Source organism: Euprymna scolopes, chromosome 11 (assembly GCF_053919585.1).
Source record: "Euprymna scolopes isolate OS-2025 chromosome 11, ASM5391958v1, whole genome shotgun sequence".
NCBI lineage: Eukaryota > Metazoa > Mollusca > Cephalopoda > Sepiida > Sepiolidae > Euprymna > Euprymna scolopes.
This window is the reverse complement of record NC_136492.1, coordinates 43,102,952-43,120,006: the sequence shown is the minus strand read 5'-3', so window position 1 is coordinate 43,120,006 and position 17,055 is coordinate 43,102,952.

Genomic DNA, 17,055 nt, shown 5'->3' with positions numbered 1-17,055 from the left:
TTGACAAATCAAACAAAAATACTTTAAATATTTAGTGGACTTTTACACTTTTGCATATTGGCGCCAGCGTTTCTTTGGTTTTGTAATCTTTTGTAATCTTTTGTAGAGTTTACTGGTCGTAAAAGTTAGTTCTCAATATGTGAATAAATGACTATAAACCGAAAGCAAGTAACAAACAATTCATGGTTATTAATAGAATTAGAGAAATTTTCTCAGCTAAGTTTGTATTCCTTCCATGAAAATATATAGATGAAAACTTAAAATTTGTCTACCAACAAAATTATCAAAATTAGTTGAAAGAAATTTAAAAAGATTTTTTAAAAATTTACTAAATTTACTCAGATGTTTTACTTATATTTAGTTTCATATTTTAACATTAATTTTCATGTAAATATAGAAATTAAATAGATTATTTGACTATATAAAATTATTATTGTAGTCGTAAAAGTCTTCGGCAAATTTCCTCGAAACAAAAGTGAGAAATTAGTTTGGGGGGATTCAGGCGATTACGTGCGAATATGTTGAACATTTTGTCACGAAAGAAATTATGAATTTAACATAGAAGGTGACAAATATTTCTGAATTATTCTAGTGTTTTAGGGCAGTTGATAAATAAATGTGTTCAGATTATTTCTGTGCGTTTATTTGTGGGGGTATATTAACTATTTTAAGTGAGTGAGTGTTATTTTATGATCATTCCAGTCAGACTTGAAGGTAGTAGTAAGAAAATAAATTTATATAAGAAACTGATCCCCCAGTCCAAATTCTAAATTAATTCGTTTCGGTTTTTCTTTCTTCTGCAAGTTTTTCAGAGTGCTTAATCATACATAATTGTATAAAAAGTAGGATATCATTGTGGAGGGAAATGATTTATTTAAGGGTGCTATTAATTATGTGTCATTCTGTTTTTTATATTCCATTGGGGCAGATTTAGACACAACGTTGGTTTATAATGTACAGAATCCAGCTCGTCAAGAAGACGCATTATAAATTGGGATAAAATTAAGATTGCCTCAATCTGAAAGGATTTATTTTTTAATGACCGACGACAGAAAAGATAAAGTGTAGTATCAGAATAGGTACTACACTTTGAATTATCTATTTGCTAAAATATATAACATAGAACAACGTCATCAAAAGTGTAGAAAATTGGGGATCGTTGGTTATCCTTTATCTTACACTATCTATCTTACTCATTGGCAGAATCATTTTACTCACAACAATACCACGTTTACTCCTATTTCAAAATAGTGGCAATATATATATATATATATATATATATATATATATATATATAATATGTTCCAATAATTATTATTGATTTTTAATTAAAAAATATTTTCTATAACATGGCTGAAAAATATCAATAAATCGTTTCCGGTGGGCCTTATAACATTGTTGTGAATGAATAAGTTTCTATTGCATGAAATGATTTTTATGATTTATATACAAGTTTCACAACATGAATTTTCTATATAAATTATCGCTGTACAAATAAAAAAAAATGAACCTATCCGTTATTTATAAATTTTGTTCGAATACAAGAAAGGGACAAATAAAATCTGACATAAACAAATGCACTTGGTTTTTTAATAACTTCCATATATTTATATCTTAAACTCATTGTTCTCTTTGCGACAAGTAAAGCTCCAAATATCGGAATATTTCTATATAAACGAACTTAAATCGATGCCATTTAATGAACTCTTTCGATAGGGGCAGCGAGGATCTATATTACTCGTATGCTGTATGTGGCTGTGTTTTTTCGGGCGCTTTTTGTTATTGAAATCGGAAATTTCGAGGAGAATCGGAAATTTTATCGGAATCGGGAAAAATATTCGAATCATCCCATCACTTATATATATATATATATATATATATATATATATATATATATATATATATATATATTCGTATTCTTGGCTGTTTGTTTGTTCACAATTTGATTAATATATGCAACAGGTTCATTACTTTCCTAATTAATTTTCATATTGAAAACTTACTTCCATAAACTTTATTTCATTTATTTCTCTATATAGTATAATTCCTGCAAAATATATGCTCAATAAGTAAGTGCATTTTCATATTACATAAAGTAAAATCGATTTTACTATGTAGCCGTATATTAGTTGCCGTTTATAACGAAAAATTGTTTTGTGTTTTATTGAAGATTGTTATTTAAAGTTGATTTATATTGATAATATATTTAACTTTATTTTTTTTTAATTATTATTACCGACATCAATTTTTTAAAACTGGTTTCGAGTTATTTCCCTTGGGCGCCATCTTCTGGATCTAATACAATATTTCCCTTCGAAAACTCTTTCAACGGCGGCAAATTACGTTTAATATATACAAGAAATTACTTTTACGAAGAAAAATAAAAAAGCCAATGCGAAAAGTGCTTTTACAAAAAAAAGAACAAGTCAGTGAAAGGAATTCTATTTTTTCTTTAACTGCCCACCAAATCATATCTCTATTTAAAAATACTTTTGTCTACAGCCTTCGAAAACTCTTTTTACTGCGGTAAATTACGTTTGATAAATATTAGAAAGTGCCTTTCAAAAAGCCAGTAAAGTTATTCTATGAATATATTTTTAGATTAAAACAGTGAACAAAGCAAATGGATTCCATTTTTTCTTACACTCTTTACCAAATCATAACTCTGCTTAAAATACTTTTCTTTTATACATACTAGAAAGTGCTTTTATGAGGAAAAAACGCCAGTAATATACCTCTTTGAAAAATAAAAACCAGTGATGAGTGCCTTTACAAAAATAAAACTCCAGTAATAAATGCCTTTATAAAAAAAGCCAGTGATAAGTGCCTTTACAAAAAAAAACGCCAGTGATAAATGCCTTTACAAAAAAAAACGCCAGTGATAAATGCCTTTACAAAAAAAAACGCCAGTGATAAGTGCCTTTACAAAAAAAAACGCCAGTGATAAATGCCTTTACAAAAAAAAAAAAAACGCCAGTGATAAGTGTCTTTAAAAAAAAACGCCAGTGGTAAGTGCCTTTACAAAAAAAAAAAAAAACGCCAGTGATAAGTGCCTTTACAAAAAAAGTGAAACGAAATCTAATTTTTAAAAATTTTATGTTTCGCATATACCGCACGCATTTAAATAGCTGATTTTGTAACGTTTGATGGCATAAGAATTCGTGGTCGTGTGGGCAAAATAGTGTGTTTGTAAGTTTTTCCTTGTTCCTTTTTTTTGCGTTTCACGTTCGAGTGTGGACACCGCGGCTCTTTTTCCCCTTTTGCTTAGGTCACACGAGCACTTCCTGCTATTTTGAAAGAAAAGTTGTTTCGATTCATTTATTTTTATTTTACTTTTTTATGAGGGTTGGTTCCAGCACATGGGCAAAAAATTGCTCAAAATCTGGAGAATAGCTTCTTTTTCTATCCCTTCTGCCGAAATATTTAGTGGTGAAGGTATAACTACCTCTTCTTTTTAAGGGCGATTACATAATGTTTTATATGGTTATGTATTTCTGTATATGTATTTGACTATGTATATATAGAAAATGAAATCTGGGGATTATTTATTAATTGATGTCTGATGCCTATTGTTAAAATTTCAGAAAGATATATCTGAATATGTATGGAGAGTGTTAACTCCCTCTTAACCTGCTTTGCATACAACTCAATTGAACTAAATATAGCCTACATTATAATAGGCCACCCACAGCAAATGTGTTGCAAAATAAATAATCGTCTGTTATTTATAAGTAAATCGATCACACACACACACACACACACACATATTTTTATATATATATAAAATATCTTACCGCAGGGAATCCAGCCTTCACGTTTGGTATGTAGCAGCTCATGAAGAAAGAAACACAACACTTATCAACAAAAAGTAAAACGTTTCACAGTTACATAACGATGTACGTTTATTAAGAAAAAGTTACACACACATAACTACAATTCAAACATAATAGATGAAAGTTAGAAGTCCAAATAGGACAAATGGATGAACGGGAATGATGTTCATCTCGCCATTTTCAAAGTCACTCTGTTTTCCCTCCACTGTCTACTTCCGGTCGTTCATCTCGCGAAAAATTGAGAGAAATAAAAATTTAGGACTACAGACAAAAGGAGGCGACTTTGCCCAAAGAAGTACCGAGTTACTCCCCTTTGCATTATATTTTTGTTTGATCTCAACAATAAGCCTTGACGAATTCTCACGAGAATAAAACGTGGAACATTCTATGTAGCTTAGTTGCCATATATATTTTCATAACTTACTGTATACTGATAGATAGAGAGAGAGAGAGAGAGAGAAATAGAAAGAGAGATAGAGAGCCTGGTGATTTATACTTCAATAACCATAATACAGAATTAATAGCCAGAATTTTTGCTTATTTTTTAAATTATTTTTTATTTTTTTACATGAGGGTCACCACTTATCAAGGCCCGAAGGCCACTCGCAGATAAGGGTTATTGCGTGTACAGAATGAGATAGTATTGTAGTAATCATTAGTATTAAGGGTTTTGATAGTGTCTTACTTAAGGGGGCGGTTTATCAGGAGTTTTTTTTATGTTGGACTTGAAGTTGTCCAAATTGTAGTCAGGTGGGAAACAGGCAAGCGACAGAGATTTTCACTGGCGTGCAGTTCTAAGAAAGAAGCTTTGCTCATGGAATCTATGTTTTGATTTAGGCACAGATAAAGAGTGGGGAAAATTATTGACAGTAGTTTCAGCCAGACGGGTGTTTCTAGTGAAAGATTGGCGAGGTGGGACGAGTGATTGGAGCTCAGACGAGCACACGCCATGGAAATAACGATAAAACAAATACAGGCTCACAACGTCTCTTCTGTGGGAGAGAGGTTGCAGGGAAGAGAAAGGGACATCCCCCACTAAACCACGGTCTATTTTGTACTCTGTCAAGCAGAATAGGCTGTTTTTAGCAGCTCCTGCCCAGATGTGGAAGCAGTAGTCCATCCTTGGAGTACTTGGCTTTTATACATAGAATTTCATCAGTAGTGAGATTTCTTCTGGAGCGGTAGAAGGATCCCACCATTTTCCCAACGTCCCTGGCAACAGATTTGATGTACGTGTTCCATTTCAGATCAGGAGTAAAGGTCAAACCCAGAAGCTTGTCAAAACATGGAGCTTCTCCAAGACGAGAGCCATCCATTTCAATTGATGCCAGATGCCAGATCAGAGCGTTGATGATGTAAAGATAGAAGCTTGTTTTGGATGCATTAAAAGTGACCAGCCACCTCTTCCCCCCATTGTACCACGTGCTCAAGATCAGAGGAGAGAGAATTAGAGAGAACTTTGTCATTTACGCCTTTGATGTGTTGTCATAGATCGTCGTGTCATCAGCATAGATGTCAACGAATGATTCAAGTATATGTTTTGGGAGATCATTGATGTAGATCAGGAAGAGAGTTGGGCCCAGGATGGACCCCTGAGGGACTCCAGCATTAATACTGTGGGCCTCTGATTTCTGCCCATCAACCACTACTCTTATGAACCTATCAGAGAGAAATGATTTAATGATTGAGAAAACATTTCCAGTAATACCGTAACTGGAAATCTTGTGAAGTAGGCCCTTATGCCATACCGTATCGAAGGCCTTCGATATGTCAAGAGCAATTGCCCTGGAAAGGAAACCTTTGACAAGAGATTCACTAATCCTGTGTGATAAAACCGTTAGCACATCTGTTGTAGATCTTGCAGAGCGGAAACCATATTGCATGTCACTAAGAAGGTTGTTTCTGTTGAGGTGGTTGACTACTTCTTTATTTAATATGGATTCCAACAACTTACTCATGATACACTGGAGACTTATTGGTCTGTACTGAGAGGCAGATGACTTTTCACCTGAATTCTTTAATACAGGGCATACTGATGAGATTTTCCAGGGTTTTGGAAAGCACTTCTCCTTAAGGCAACGCTTAAACAGTTTTGTAAGTATGGGGGCAAGTTCTGGTTGGAGCTTTTTCAGCACTATAACTGGAATGCCATCAGGGCCAGTTGCTTTACTGGAATCTAGGTTCTTGATTAGCTTAGCGACCTCACGCACAGATATTTGTATGTTGCATAGCGTGTTGTCCGTTATAGGAGGAAATACAGGGAGTTGATGGTCATTGTAGCATAGGGTAGAATTAGCTGCAAAGTTTTTTATTTATAAATTATTTATTTTCAAATTATTTTACTTATAAGTGAGTGCATATATTTTTGGCATGGATGTCTTACACATCTTTCGTTGTGATGATGGAAAATATAGCTGATCGTCTCATCATAAAACTCATAAGGGACAAACAGATATCATTAAAAATTGTCTGTTATCTGTATATATATTGTGTGTTTATGTTTATTTGTTGGCGCATGTGTAAGTGGATTGCAAATATTTTATCCATAATCCATAGACTGCGGAATATACACTTGTAAAATTTGTACGTATCCCAATAAAATGAGAAATACCATTCAGTGTCGATTTAATCTCTGGAATTGGATTGTTGTCATGTTAGCTGTTATTGCTAAAACAGACTGTTCGTCCTCCGCACTAAGTTACCTTTCTTTTGTACCCAATGACATTCTGATCATTTTGAAATGAAATTCAATTTACGTCTAAGAAATGTTCTCAGAGGTTGAAGTCATGACCACCAGGTGGCAGTTCTAGTTACTTGGACAAACACTCTCGTCCTTGCGGCCATATATATATATATATATATATATATATATATATATATATATATATATATGTGTGTGTGTGTGTGTGTGTGTGTGTGTGTGTCCCAGTATTGATTAACAGATAAACAGGATCCAATAGATGTAAGATGCGTCGATTCAATCTGCGCGTTTAACGGAGAAGATTACATATAAATTAAGCGTGAAAGAAGAGATTCTAAGAGGAATGCATGGACGTATCTATAAATGTTGTCTCCGCTTAAGCATAAAAAACCGACAAAAATACTATTTAAAACTTCCACGTGACAGACCAACGAAAATACTATTTAAAATTTCGATGTGACAAACCGAGGAAAATATTATCTGAAACTTCCACGTGACGACCCGACAAAAATACCATTTCAAACTTTAACATGACAAAATAACGAAAATGTTATTTAAAAATTTAGCATGACAGAAGAACAGGGCCTCTCGTGCACATACTTGGAAGTGTCTAAAATAATCCATTCAAAGTGTCTGTTTACCGATGCCAATGTTTTTCACACTGAAACGTGATCAATGATCGATGGACAAAGCCTCTCGTTGATATGTGTGGACGCAATTGAAATGCGATTTTAAACGTAAGCATGACAAATCAACGGTGATGTCATTCCAAACTTAAGTTTGCCTGATCAACCGACCGACAGTGAAAGGCTATACGCTTGCATCTAAAATAAAATATATTCATCCGATATGCATGTATACTACTACTACTACTACTACTACTACTACTACTACTACTACTAGTAGTACTACTACTACTACTACAATAACAGTCACTACTACTGATTATGTTGCGATTGATTCAAATAATACGGCAATGATAAAAACAGCTGAAATCGGAAGGAAAATTCTCGAACGCGGCAATCAACCCTCATAAACCACAAACTAACCAGCCGCACAGAAACTGCAACAAAAGTAAAAATAAAATGGTATAAGAAATACCTCATGAACCCAATGGAACTGAAACTAAAAGGCATCTTATTAATTATGCTTTCACCTTCTAAAAAAGCATCGGACTAAGTTCAAATGACAGAAAATAACTGTGAAGAGTACGGAAAAACCGGGGGGGGGTCAGAAAAATTAACCAGAATTCTATGGAGACTTGGGGAAACTTATTGTCACCTAAATCATAGTGATTCGGAAAATCAATGGTTAGCGGCTGTTGCGTTAACGCAGTCATTTACAAAGACTATCAGAAGAAGTGTAAAATACTGGAAATCTGGCGAGATTCTGGTCATTCAGGTTATCATCAGTGAGCAACCACTATGGAAGAAACCTAATTAAAGGAATATACACATTACTAAGATACTCTGGACCCTTTATAATCTGGACCAAAGAAGAACTAAGGAATCTCAACCGGAAGATCAAGAAATCTATGACGATGCACAATGCACTACACCCAAAGGATCATATTGACCGACTATATGTGAAAAGGAAAGACGGATGGAGAGGGCTGATTTGTATTGAATACTGTGTAAATAACACAAAAAAAATAGAAACGTATATAATGCAGAAACACCGAAAAAATCATTACTGCAACAAGATACACGGAAGAAACAAACAAAATAGAAAAAGAGACGAGAAATAAGACAAGGAAAGAAAATGGGAAGAGGAAGAGCTACATGAACGATTCATAAGAATGACACAAGAAGAGACTAACGAAACACTTGGAAATTACTACAAAAAGGAAACATAAACGGGGAAACTGAAACCCTAATAATAGCCACACAAGATAACGCTAGGATACATCAAAGCAAGGATCGACAAGACACAAGAAAACAGCAAATGCACACTCTGTAGACAAAGAGACGAAACAATAAACCACATAATAAGTGAATGCAGTAATTGTATAACTGAAAGACACCGTCCCCCTTTTTGTGTGTGTCACTATAAACTGGTACCACACCAAATAAAGGAGAGTAAAGGAGGATGGAAAGACCGAGGAGAGAAAGCACTAACCAGACCTCCGCTGGTTGAGTGCAGAGAGGACCGCGATTTTGGGGAGGCTTCCTGTCAAACACCCCTATTGAATAATTAAACTCTACATAAGGTCAACCTGCAAGCTGACATTCATTAACCCTTATCTTCGAGTGGCCTCTGGGCCTATATATGCGGTTACTCCCCTAGTAAAGAAAAATATGAAATAAAAAAAACAGAAAAAGAGGATAGAACGTATAGGCTGACACATGTGAGTTCACAAGGGAGCAGTGATTGGTCTACTTTTTGTTCAATCAACGCGATCCATCAAGAAACACACCAACGTTACAGAACAATGTCTGTGTATCGCATGACTTCCAATACATCATCCCAAAAGAGATATGTCGTAAGACAGACAAACCAAAACCATTAGATTATATAAGTTTGGCAGTGTGTGAAAGGAAATAACACGGCGTTGTCTCGCCAGCCACCTCAGACACATTAACCCTTTATCCTCGAGTGGCTTTGGGCCTTCATTAGCAATGACACTCTTGTAAAAAAATAAATTTGTATGTTTTCAATATCTTTTTCTTTTGTTAACCTCCCATACTGATTGGACGTATCTTAAGAATAGATTTTGTTTATAGTGTTTGTTTTGTTTTCTATTAAATTAATTGCATTGCCCTCCATTTTTTTCTTTAAAAATAAAATAAAAAAAAATAAAAATAAAGTCTCTGAATAATTTTTTAAACGGACACTTCCACCTTTCCGTTTGTTATGCGCTAAATTTAAAATCTGCCATGGCATCTACTTTCGATGGATGTAATTTATCGTCGAAAATACTCGACCATCTGGGGACGTTTATAATTGATACAAGCGACGAACGCTTCAATAGAAGCGCGAAAAAGGCGATGGTTATGGTTTCAAAACGCGATAATACGTGGTTTGAATGGTTGCAAATTTAAACGCGAATCGTAATCGAGTTCCGTCGACGTTTCTGTCGGGCGTCTTGCGATGTCATTTCGCGGGGAGGAAAAAAGTTGATTACGTATGATTAAATAACGAATCAATAGTTGCGAAATGATCGAAATGATTCGTGGACTTGAGATAAGTTAGACGCTTCATCAATTGAACGCAGCGTATGTAAAATTGTGGTGCGCAGGAGAGAAATTGCCATGAAAGAAAAAAATAAACGAAACTCATGTTGATTTCAGAAAAGATAATGCGTGTGAGGAGCGGGTAATTATTTCTGTCGACGAGCAAACAGACACAAATTGTACACGAGCTGATCAGATTCAGGTACTGGCAGATGCGCGAACGCGGGCACCACACAACACACGTCTATCCAGACGCTTTTCACATAGAATAAAAGGATGAAAAATGCTGGATTATGCAATTCAATTACTTTCCCTTCGTAGATAGAAATAGGTTTATTATTGTTTCAGAACTTCTGCATGAGCAGCGGCTTTCACAAGCTCAAGTGGCAGCAAATCTGCTGACTTCTTTCACAGATTTCCCTGGTATTCTAACAAACCTATGGTTGTATTAGTTGAGATACCGGAAGGTGCATACATAGAACAGTTGCTCAAGCGATTCCGGTCAATTGCTCCACGTACCGGATCCAATGATGTTGTGCATCAATAAGAGAATGCGCTTCTCTCAACAGACTTTTATGTGCACGGGAACACCTCGCTAGTAAATATAAGGGTCCATTCACTGTGTCGACAATGATAAGATACATTTAATGGCTTGTGAACTGGTTTGGTGACCGTTGTAGTTGGTAATGCTGTAAAGAGAACAGTGTCATGTGACGTAAATTTGCGTATGTATTTGACGTCATCATTCCAGCGAATTGGTGTTACCTCTCTCAAACTAGATCTAATGATTTGCTTCCTCGGTTGATGTCTGCACAGTCAGGTGATGACTTTCTTGATTTCAAAGTGGCGAGACAGATGTGAGTTACAATGCGTGACCCGGACTTTTATGACCGAGGTATCAAAAGAGACTGCAAAAGGCGCTTAATTTTCATTCATTGATTTGTTTCTCTGTCGATGTCTGAGGTGGATTTTAGTGATTCACTTTCGTAATCACTCATCAAAAAATCCCTTAAAATCAATGATCAACGATGTGTTGAGCTTCAATCTGCTTCTTGGCAATCTTCGAGCAGTTTCTTGTAACGGTCATCTTTCCTCACCTGATTTTTATCTTCATGTAGAACCGTTATTTTTTACCAATTGTATATTCATTTATTTCAGCACATCAAACGACGATGTCTTTTTTTCCTATTTTTTTCTTTTTTTTTTTTTTTTGCAGTGGAGAAGAGTCGGTTGAGTAGATAACGTGTAAGAGGAAAGGAAAATACTCAAATGACAATAAATAGCAATACGCATATATATATATATATATATATATATATATATATATATATATATATATATATATATATATATATATATGTATGTATATACAATTATGTTACCAAAGAATATATCAACAAAGCAAAACTTATCAAGATAGAAAACCTGAACACTATTAAGAGGTGCAAACAAATATGTTAAATGAAACAGGAAATAAAGGGAGTATATATGTAGGTAATAGTGACTATTACTCTTACCTCTACATATATATATATATATATATATATATATATATATATATATATAAAGCTGAATGTGTGTGTGTGTGTGTGTGTGTGTGTGTGTGTGGTCACAAATAGGCTCCTATATAGTTGACTATTTACAAAACTGATTACATATAATGATAGATGTATCGAGAGACAGGAATGAGTATATTTGATCTGGCAGAACGGTGGTTCATTAAAATTGTGGGGTCTGCATACGCGCCTGGTCCACAAAGTCTGGAAATAAAAAAATTTAAAATTAAAAAAAAAAAGTTTACAAGCGTTTTTGATATAGATGTGCGTAAGAATACTTTGATAAGTAGGTTTTAACTTAAATATGGATGGTATGATACAATTGTGGGGTCTGCGTTCGCGCCTGGCCTCCATAGGATGGAAATAGGCACAAACTTTAATAAAGACTTTTCATATCTATCTGCGTAAGTATACTTTGATAATTATGTTTCAGTTTGAAGAAATATGGTATAATAAAATAATGAGGTGTTCGTTCGCACCTGACCCCAATAGAATGAAAATATGTCACAAAGTTAAACAAGGTTTTTTTAATATAGATCCACAGAATATTGTGATAAGTGTTTCAGTGTGAACAGGTATGATATAATAAATTATGGGGTTTATCTATTTTCTTTTTACTTTCATCATATTTTGCTTTGGTTTTGATACCCCCAAATTCGAAGCTATCTCTTTACAACTTTTCCTTCTCATAACCTATTATACTTTCATAAATCAGAGTCCATTTTTCTGTAGGCTGTTTTTGAACCCAGTCAACGACGGGTACTTTTGCTAGTATATATATATATATATATATATATATATATATATATATATATATATATATATAAGGGAGTAGTCACCAACAATGTGTATTTTTTAACATTATTTTATTATTCCGTGTCTTGGTTTTTCATTGAGAATTATGTTTGGATCATTGTAATAATGTTTTTAAGTCATTGAAATCGTTTACGCGCGTTTCAGACGGTCTGTGATGCGTCCTCGTCAGAAATTATTTTCAAATGTGTAAAAATGGCGATTTTCGTGGTTAGTTTGAAGTTTTTCCAAGGCTTGTAAGTGTTTATTATACATTGGTATGCTGAATTTTTATTGCTTTTTTATTTGGTTTGTCCAGGGAGGCGTTGACCTCGCTGTAGTCGCTGTCTCTTTCTGCTAATGTTTTTTTCTTTTCCTTTAGAATGGGGTAGGGTGTGTGTATGTGTGTGTGCGTGTGTGTGTGTGTGCGTGTATGTTTCTCTGTGTGTGTGCGCGTGTGTGTGCGTGTGTGTGTTTGCTTTTATTGGTTTGGGAATGTGTATATTGTTTTATAGTATTTGGGGGTTATTTGCTTCCTTAGGAAGGCGGCTGTGGTCCGAGGTCGTTACTAATGTGTATGTGTGGGGAGGGGGGACTGGCTCTTCTGAAGTAAGGGTAGGGGTGCTTTCATTCTATTTGGATATTTGTGTTTTGGATTCTTGGATTTTAGTATTTTGATTTTTCGTTTTAGTCTTATATTATGTTTGTTTAGAAAGAGGGGTGTCTTTAAAATAGGGTATTTTTTAATGTTTCTATTTATTTGTCTCCCCATGTGGGTATGGCCAGACCCAGGATCGGTTCCTAGTGAGGGGAAGATTTTGTTCCCCAGAGGGGGGCATTGGAGGGGGTGTAGGTATGGGAGGGGGATGATAGAAGGGATGATAGTCGTTTCAGTCATGAGGGGTTCTCCTCCACTGACTGAGGAGGGAGCGAGGTGTTGGAACAGATATTATACTATGGTTCTAGGTGTCTCCTAGTGTTGTTGGTTTCGAGGTTAAGTAGGGTTGGTATTGTTCAGTGTGTTGTATTAGAGATAGGGGTGTTATGTCTGTGTGTGGTTGTATGCGCGCACGTGTGTGTGTTTTAATGTGTCGGTTCTGATTTATGTGTGGGTGTGTATATGTGTATGTGTATGCGTGTGCATGCGAGTGTACCTTGCATTTCATGTTTTTGTGTGATGGTATTAGATTCTGTTCAATCCAGGAGTGAATCTGGTGATGAAGTTTTTTTCCTGTGTATGTAAATAAAAATAATTGTCTGTTTGGAAGATTGGCATTATTTTGAAGCTGTTTACACTGCATGTGTGTACGTGTTTTGAAACATAGAGGTGTCTGTTATCTGCAATTTTGATGTTGCTCTTATGTAAGGCCACTCTATTGCTGAAATTTTTGGTAGCGCCTATGTAGGATTTGTTGCATGTTGTGCATCTTAGTGCATATACTACATCTCTGGAGGTGCAATTTAGATCCTTTTTTATTTTGAATGTTTGTGCTGGGTTTTTGAATGTGTATGTGTTACCTTCTATTATTATGTCACATACTCCACATCACGGTTTGTTGCATTTTGTAACTCCTTTTGTAGTATGTGGGACGAGTTTTGAGGAAGTTAGGATGTGTTTTAAGTTTTTGGTTTGGCGTTTGTTTTTGGGTTGGCGTTTGCTTTTTATTATTTTTGTTGTTTAGTTTGTCGTTCTGATTGAGGCGGATAAGGTTTTTTGTTATCTGTGTGAATAGTTCTGGGTTGTTTGTGTTGTGTGTAGAGACGTATGCTAGAATTTGTTCTTTGTTGTGTTCTTTTCGGTTTCTTAGTTTGTCTATTGGAATTTTTTCAACCAGTTCAATACCTTTCTGTATTAGTGGTAGTGGGTATCCTCTTTTCCGCAGTGTTATTTGTAGTTCATTCAGTCTAGTTGAACGAAGGTGTCTGTCTGTTACTATGGTGCATACTCTACGTGCTAGGTAGTAGGGTATTGATTTTAGACAGTTTTTAGGATGGTGGCTTTTGAAGTGGAGGTATTGTTGAGTGTCTGTGGGTTTGTGATAGATGTCTGTGATTATGTTGTTGTTTTTTATTGTTACTAGGATGTCTAGGAAAGGTAGTTCTGTGGGGCTTTGTTCTAGTGTGAAGTTTATTTTTGAGTGTAGATTTTGTAGCAAAGTGTGGAGTTCTTTGATATCCCCCCATGAGGTTCTCCAGAGGATAAAGCAGTCGTCTAGGTACCTTTTCCAAGATTTTATGAAGAGTGTTTTCATATTGTGCCCGTACTTTTGCTCTATCCTTTCATAAAGGGTCTCTTCTAGGAAAGCGAGTGTAAGGGTGGTATATGTCGGTGCCATTTTGGTACCCATTGCTGTGCCTAGTATTTGGATGTAGTTGTCTTTATTGAATTGGAAGGAGTTGTTATTGAGGATTATGTCGATGCTATCAATCACGAATTGTTTATTGAATCTGGGGTGTAAAGTCTGTGTATGTTTGTCAATCCAATATGCGATAGCTTCTTTTCCTAGATTGTGTGGGATATTGCTATATAGGCTGCTAACATCGAATGTGGCTAGTATAGTCCCATCGTCTACTGTTTGTGGTAGGGAGCTAAGGAAGTGTGTGTTATCTCTTACAAAACTTCTGACTAGATTTGTGAAGGGCTGTAATAGTATATCTATTAGGTTGCTAAGTCTGCTTGTTGGGCATGATGGTCCTGCTACTATGGGTCTGAATGTGAGGTCGTTGGGGTTTGGGGTGCTTATGTATTCCGACTTTTGTATGTTGATGGCATGTCTTACCTGGTTAGATTTGTGTATTTTGGGTAGCCCATAGAAGATGTTTGTTTTTGTTGTGAAGTTTGTAAGGAAGTCTTTTTCTTTTTTAGTTAATGTACTATTGTATGTTGTGCAGAGTTTTGCTATTTTAGATATGGTTGTGTCGTCTATGTTAGAGCTAATTGGTTTGTAATAATTTTCGTTCCCTAGTGATTCTGAAATTTTTGTTTTATAGAAGTTCTTATTCATTATAACTACTGCACTACCTTTGTCTGCTTCCTTTATAACTAAGTTGTTATTGTGTTGGATTTTTTTAAGTGCTTGATTTTGTTTTCGTGTTAGATTATTGGTGGGGTTTTCTTTTTGTTGGGGGTTGAGGCTCCAGAGTGTTTCAAAGAAGGTATTTAGTTCTTTTGTGTTGTTATGTTTGTTGGGGAAGTATGTTGATTTGTTCTTCACTAGAGAGTCGTCTGTTGTGTTATCACTGTCGTTAAGTATATCTATGAGTCTAAATTTGCGTTCAAATTCTTTGAGGTCTTTCTTTAACTCTGCTATGTTACTTCTGGGAGTTGGGCAGAATTTGAGGCCTAGTTTTAGTACTTCAATTTCGTCCTTTGTAAGCGTCTCTGTAGATAGGTTGATGACTTTGGGTTTTGTGTTGTCTAGTCTGGTGTTGTCATTTTGTGAGGGATTCCTAAAAAATGATTGTGAGGATCGTTAGTTTCGTTGATTCGGTTGGGAGATTGGTTGTGTCGTTTTGTGGGGATGTATAGGTTATGATGGTACCTGGGGTATTCGGATTGGTTGTGTTTGTGTGTGGGGTATTTTTGGGGTCGGTTTTGTACTGTGGGATACTGGGGGTGGGTGTTGTAAAGATTGTTTTGTGTTGGGTGGTATCTATAAGGGTGGTTTAGTTCCATTGGGTTGTTACGGTGGGGGTTGATAAGTAGGGGGATTTTTTGGTGGTTTGTGTGGGTGGGGTGGGGTAAGAGATAGTGGGTTCTTGGCTGAGTTGGGTGACGTGGTTGGTAGTAACTATTTTCGTATTGTTGTGGGAGGTTGTATCTTTTAGTGTTGTCATGTGGTAGTAGGTTGTCGGTTGTTGACATGTTGTTTTTTGGAGCATTTTGGTAGTAGTATTTGTGTTTGTATGATGTCTGTGTTCTTGTGTGGATGTGTCGTGTTCTATATGGGAGTTTTAGTTGAGTTTGTTGGTGGGGATGGGTGTATGGTATGAATATGTTCCGGTCGTTTTGTTGTGTGTGTTTGGGTCTGTTGTGTGTGTGTGTGTGTGTGTGTATGTGTGTGTGTGTGATTGCAACGTCTTGTCAGACGAGCGCCACTCTCTCAGACACTTAAAGTCCATGAGCCCAAAAATGACTTCCATCGCCACAGGACCATTCTAATAAACAAATTCCTAAGGGAGTACCTGTACACAGATGATGTTACAGAGTCTTAGCTTTGTACGACAGCTAAGTCTCTCTCTCGGTTCAAAATGTTGAGATCCAGCAAAAAGCAAGAGCAAGATAGCCAGCAACAAGTTATATTGCAGACCAGCTTAATGCGGGTACTGGTCTCCCGCTTTATGGTTTTTTTAATCAGCGATTTGCTTCTCCTAGAAAGGTTGCCTTCACCACGGCTTACAGGAGCACATATATATATATATATAGATATATACAAATATATATATATAGTACTCTTCCGATTTACTGATATATTGTACCTGCTTTTAATAATCATTATTTTTACCATATAATCTTATTCCTTTATACTCATTTCATATCTAAGTGTGATTAAGCCAGTTTTTATCTGTATTTGCATTTTGTATAATTCTGGCCCTCATGCTTTTCTGATGAGAAACGTTTAGCTTTAAAACGCCATGGTCTAAACGTGTTTCTCTTTTCATGATTTTTCCCTTTCCCTTTTCTTTATTGTTCTGATGATATAATAAAGTTTATATAACTTTTATTTCTCATCTTTTAATATATATATATATATATATATATATATATATATATATATATATATATATATATATATATATATATATATATATATACTAGCTGCACCCTGCCACGCGTTGCTGTGGCTCAATTTGGTGTAATGGAAAATTCTAATAAAAAGAGAAAATGCATGTTTCTTATATTCTTAGTACAGCAATCCACTCCAAAAAGGAAAAAAAAAAAGCGAAAATGAAAAAAAAATGCTACTCTTGCAGAAATGGGTCCTGGTCCTCGGGATTAC